The 6,110-nt window shown below is 30.1% G+C and overlaps 1 non-coding gene across 1 annotated transcript; it reads left to right on the top strand.

Annotated features, from left to right (window-relative positions):
- Positions 1-5,450: 5,450 nt before the first annotated feature.
- LOC149514679 (small nucleolar RNA R71) lies at positions 5,451-5,557 on the top strand. The gene has a single exon (XR_016328406.1). It is a non-coding gene; the product is annotated as a small nucleolar RNA R71 (small nucleolar RNA).
- The last annotated feature ends 553 nt before the right edge of the window (positions 5,558-6,110 follow it).

Consider the following 6,110-nt stretch of genomic DNA (forward strand, 5'->3'; position numbering starts at 1 on the left):
ACCTTAATCAAAATTCAATTAACTCTAAATGGCATAAACCAAAAGTAATAATGCAAGAAAATAAGCAATCTAATCAAAAGAACCAAAATAGAAACTTATAAGAATCAAATATAGAATGCAAAATATAAACACTAATGAACTAACATGCAAACCATGTTTCTGTGTAAACAGAAACCTTAATTAACTATAAATCATACAAGTAACTTTATTTTAATTAGATAACATGCAATTAAACCAAATTGAACTTAAACAAAAATTAAATCAACTCAATATGCTAAAGCATAATGATATAAACCCTAATCTAATGTAACTCATGCAAGCCCTAATCAATAAGTATTAAACTGTAATCAATAAGTACTAAACCAAATTGAAACAAAATTAATTAAATGAAAAATTAGCTAATTATTACCCTAAAAATGAAATAAAAAACAAATGAAATAAAAAATAAGTGCACTTAAATTGTAATTATAACAATTTAACCCTAAATCATGCAAACCCTATAAGCATGTGATAATTAAACATAAATCTAGCCCTAACAATATAAACTAAATGCTTAAAGATGGCTTAAACATGTAATTGAATGAACTCAAACAAAATAGAATATAAATGGCATGAATTAAACAAGACGTAAAGATAGAATTGCAAATTATAAAGATTAAAATCCAAACCGATTGCAACTAGCACTTTTTAAACCAATTTGCATAAAAACTAATTAAAACAAAATAGAAAGAAAGCTTTAAACCACAATTCAATTAAAGTACACTTAAAATAATGTGCATAAACATAATTGAAAAAACATAAAACTAAAAGAATAAGAAAATTAAAAACTCAAAGTTTAAATGCTAAAAAAAGCTGAAACAAGAAAGCTATGGATTGTTTTGTCACCCCAACCCTTGTACACCCTTTTCTTAACACTTAAATCATGTATTTATAAGCCTAAAAATCCCCTAGTTTGTTCAGCTAAAAATGGGATTCCAAGAAGACTTCACATAGTTTGGTTGGATTTGGTTTCTTTAATCCCAAAATGCTTAATCAATAAAGACTCTTAAAAAGAATGCTTCTAGATCTTTATATACCATAACTTATCATGTAGCAACTCATACCATACATAAACTTACCAAAAATAGAATCTTGGCAAATCAAGAAAGTATATTTTCAGCCTTACTAAATTTAGCTTCCAAAAAGTTAGTTCAAATCCTTCCATCTTGATCTTCATCTTATCTTCCATGCCTTGACTTGATTTCTTGAAGAAAAAGTAGAAGTTAACCCCATCCAAAAAGCTTCCTAATTGCCAATACAAATTGTATTTATAACCCATGCAAAATCATACTCCAAGTAGAATTAGGAATACTTCACCACTGAGAAAAGAAATCCAACTCCAAATAGGAAAGAAACATAATTGCCACCTCATCATGCCATATCATCTTTCTTAACCAATAACAAAACTCTTTAAAATGCCATGTAATCCCATAGTAATCCTATAGTAATTCCATGCATATGCACCTACACAGGCTACCATGGACTTGCAATCATGTGAAAGTACAATTTTGCCTTATTGATTACCAAAATTCCAACTTAGGTTCTTGCATGAATTTTCATCTTCTTTCTCCAAGATTGATCATCTTCAACTCCATAAACTTGCCAAAGCAAATCTTGAACATTTTTCCCATTCTTGAACTTTAAGATTTTTAGGAAAATCAAGTACTTCCAAAAACATCTCAATTATCCAGAATATGATTGAGAACCATTTAAGAATCATTAAAAAACTTCAAGATCTTCAAAAATTACCAAGAATCATTCTTTTCTTCAAGAAAACCTATAAAACAAAAAATTCACCCATTTAGGAGTACAAAGAAATTTATTTTTCTAAGAACTAAGCAAAATCAACCATAAAAAAGCTCTAGAAATAACTCTATAAAATTGAGTTATCAAACCCCCAAACTTAAACTTTTTCTTGTCCTCAAGCAAAAACTAAGAGAAATAGAAAATAGCATGCTAGAGAGCACGCACACACTCCCAAAACTAGATTCTATGAATCCTCAAAAATTGCATGATAAGTATATCTAGAAAGAAAATCAAAAACATAGATCCCACATAAAAATCAATTAAGAATAAGCTTACATTCAAACCACAAATTTTCATGTGTGTGAATAATCCATCTCAAATCAACACAAGATATTCAATCAAAGTTTTAAAATATGAAATCAACAAATCTTTTTAAAGCATGAACAAATTTCAAAAGTTCATTTTTCACATATCCTTTCCACTAATTTAGCCTCAAACTTAATATAAGATTAATAGGTCTTTGTTAAGCTTACAATGTTTGACTAGGGTTAAGGTAGAATAAAGGAAAATTTAGGCTCATAAACTCCAAACATGCATCACTAGGATCTACACTTTTAATAAGAGAACTTCTAAGAAAATGTAATACCCCTAAACTTAAATTCTTATTTCTTTTGTAAATAAACAACAATTTTCACTTGATTTTCACTTATAACTTTACTTTGCTATTTTTTTTCTTCTTTTATTTTTCAAACGCCAGCTACATTAATTTTTATGAAGAACTTCGCTAATTTTACCTTTTTTTCTCTTTTTCAATTATGTTTTTTCTTTCATTGTTTGAAAAGCTATTTTTAGCTTTTACTTTACTTTTTTTTTTTACCTTTGTTTTCTTTTGCTTTGAAATAGCATTTACAAACTTTTTCTTTCGAACACCAAACTCCACCTTTCCATCCTAATGTAACATAGCTTTCATAATACTTTTAATTGATCCATATGCACATAAGGTAAGGTAGAAAGACAAAGATAATTAAACAAAAGGGCAGCTAATTATGTAGTTGAAAACAAAGAAAGGGATATATATATTAGGTTCAAAAGGGATAACTACGGATAAACATAAAGGTTAGCTTAAAAGGCTCAAACAATTTATAGATGGCCTAAATCATCTCTTTAGTTAAGTGTGGTTAATTATTTTACCTCAAGGGATGCTCAAATAAATTCTAAAATAAGTGCAATACTGTAAAGATCAAAGTAACTCCACGTCTACCTAACTTCAACTAAATATACATGCATATCAAAGATCAAGATTAGGTGCTCAAGGTAGTGGAAATATTGCTATTAGATAAAAGAAATTCAAGAATTCATCTTATCCTTTCACCACATTCAATCTTTTCTAAAAAGCTAGACTTAAGTTAATCAAAGTTACTATCATTGGACTATGAGAAAATCATAAAGGGAATGATATAATGATTCTAAACATGGTAAGTTAAGCTTAAAATAGAAGATTTTGAAAAATTTTAAAAAATTTTGGTATAAATTTTTTCTGCCCCTAAACTTAAATAACGTATTGTTCCCAATGTATGCAAATAAAACATAAAAGCACAAAAGGGAAAAGAGATACTCCTCTAAAATGGTAATAGTCGAATGTAACAACATGTATTCCAACTTGGCCAAATGCATGGAATTCACCATTACTGCAACACATCTAGCTTTCTTAAACCTAATTCCTATAAAAATAAAATAAGGACAAACCAAAGCATTATTTATCCTAAAAAAAATAGAAATAAACAACTAAAAGAAATATGTAAACTAAAAAGTCAAAACTTGGGTTACCTTCCAAGCAACGTTAGTTAGAGTCAAGCTTGACTAATGCCTACTAAAACTCTTCAATCATACTTAGGTTTACCCCTCTTAGGAGGTAGTTTACCTTGCTACATTCTTCTTTTTGGTATTATATAAACTTAGTTAGGTCTAAGGGGAACTCTAATCTTTCCTTTTCTTTTCAACCACATAATCTCTTAGGCTTTTGTTCTTCCTTGCAGGGCACCTATAGGTAGACTTAGGTTTCAATTTAGAGGCTTTCTTCTTGGCTATTCTTCTAACTTTTTTCCTAATTTCACTGACCATTTCAAAATTGACAAGTTTAAACATAATTTCTCTATTGTGGAAATTTCATTGTAACCTTTTATTTTTCAACATCAGTCAAAGTCTAGTAATGGACAAGAATGGCCTCCCTAAAATGGTGGGGATATCCTTATCCTCCATAGTGTCCAAAACCACAAAATTAAAAATAAATGCATACTTATGCACTTTTACAAGCACATTTGCCACTATCCTTAAATGAAACTTTTTAGAACTATCAATAAATTTCAAATATGTGCCACAAGCTTCATTTTCACAATTTTTAATTGCCTAAAAATTTACAAAGGCAAAAGATTATCACATGTTCCAAAATCACATAATGCTCTATCATAATAATATTCACCAATATAATAAGGAATAGAAAAACTCCTTAAATTTTTAAGGTTTGTTAGCAAATGCCTTTTAAGCATAGTACTACACTTATCCACAACTATAGCTTCTTCCAACTCATTTAATAACTCATCCAAAGGTGGCTCTTTAACTTGTTGTATAAGATTGAATTGTAACCCTCTTCTTGTAATATTTTTGTAGTAATCCTCATTAATTTTTTGCCTTATCTTTTTTCCATTTGTGATTTCCTCACTTTTAGTTTTCTTCTTTTTAGCTAGTCATACTTTTTATCATTATCATCTTCATCACCTTTAAGCTCAACCTCACTAGGATCTTCTTTAATCTTATCATCCATAAGTTTATCCTCTATCTGTTCCTCTATAAACTCATCAACAAGCTAAATTACCCCTATTACCATGTTCAGCCCCTCTTTTTTTTCTACATTAAAAATGCTATTCATTTACCTTTTACCTTATTTTTAAGGGTTTTGCTAATGTTGTAGGGTAAGGTACTTTGAGGGTGGTTATTAAAGGCTTTTGCAAGCTATCCTACTTCCATCTTTAAGTTCATAATGGATGCGGCTTGGTTTTGTAAAATTTGAGAAAACATCTCCTTCATGGATGGTTTTTTTTCTTGGGGTGGTAAAGGTAGATGGTATTGTTATGGTTATGGTTGATGGAAACCAGATGGGTTAACAAGTCTAGTGTAGGAATAAAACATTGCCCCTAGTTATTACCTTATGAAAAATTTAGATGTTACTTCTACATAAGATTATAGGAATTAAAATAAGGTTTCTATGGTTGCATAGGTTGAAAAACATAATGGATAGGTTTTACTCTAATTGGGCACTTATCTAAGAAATGATTCCTCCCACAATTATCACAAGAAACAAAAGGGCTTTGGACAGTATGTACATGGCTTGGCATAGGGTTTGATCCTAAATTTTTAATTTTTTAGCCAAAGCTAAAACTTGAAAAGTTAAAGCAGTTAAGGCATCAGGCTCATAAACCCTAGCAAGTTTCTTAGGAACTAAACTATCATTGACCTACTTATAATTATTTATGGCAATCTCTTCAATAAAATCATATGCTTCATCAGTGGCCTTACCCATTAAAGCCCCACTAACAGCAGGATCAATGGTAGTTCTTGCTTGCCTCCTTAAACCATTATAAAAAATTTAAACTTGAAGCCAGCTAGGCAAACCATGGTAAAGGCACTTTTTTAACAATTTCTTTATATCTCTCCCAAGCATCAAAAAGATATTCAACCACCATTTGCTTAAAAAAAGTGATGTCGTTATGCATTTTAGCTATCTTTGATAGAGGGAAAAAATGAGCTAAAACTTTTGAAAAAGACCATCCCATGTTGTAATTAGACTATGAGGTAAAGACACAAGCCAACTCTTTGCCTTGTCCATAAGAGAAAATGAAAAAAAGTTTTAGTTTAATGGCATCATCAGTAACACCATTTAGTTTAAATAATTAGCCATAGACATGCCATCCAAAGCCCTTTTGTTTTTTGTGATAATTGTAGGGGAACTATTTTTTAGATAGATGCTTAGTTAGAGTAGAGCCTGTCCATTATGCTACTCAACCCAAGCAATCATATAACCTGTACTCTAATACCTATAATCGTAGGTGGAAGCAACATCCAAATTTTTCATGGGGTAATAACCAGGGGCAAGTTTTTAATTCCTGCACTAGACTTGTTAACCTACATGATTTCCATCAACCACAACCATAACAATACCATTCACCTCCCACACCCCCAGAAAAAAAATCATCCATAGAGGAGATGTTTTCTCAAATTTTACAAAACCAGGCAACACCTATTAGAAACTTAAATATACAAGTATCACA

The sequence above is a fragment of the Durio zibethinus genome, chromosome 15, assembly GCF_047325235.1.
Source record: "Durio zibethinus cultivar Kanyao isolate XHJ-2024 chromosome 15, ASM4732523v1, whole genome shotgun sequence".
NCBI classification, from domain to species: Eukaryota; Viridiplantae; Streptophyta; class Magnoliopsida; order Malvales; family Malvaceae; genus Durio; species Durio zibethinus.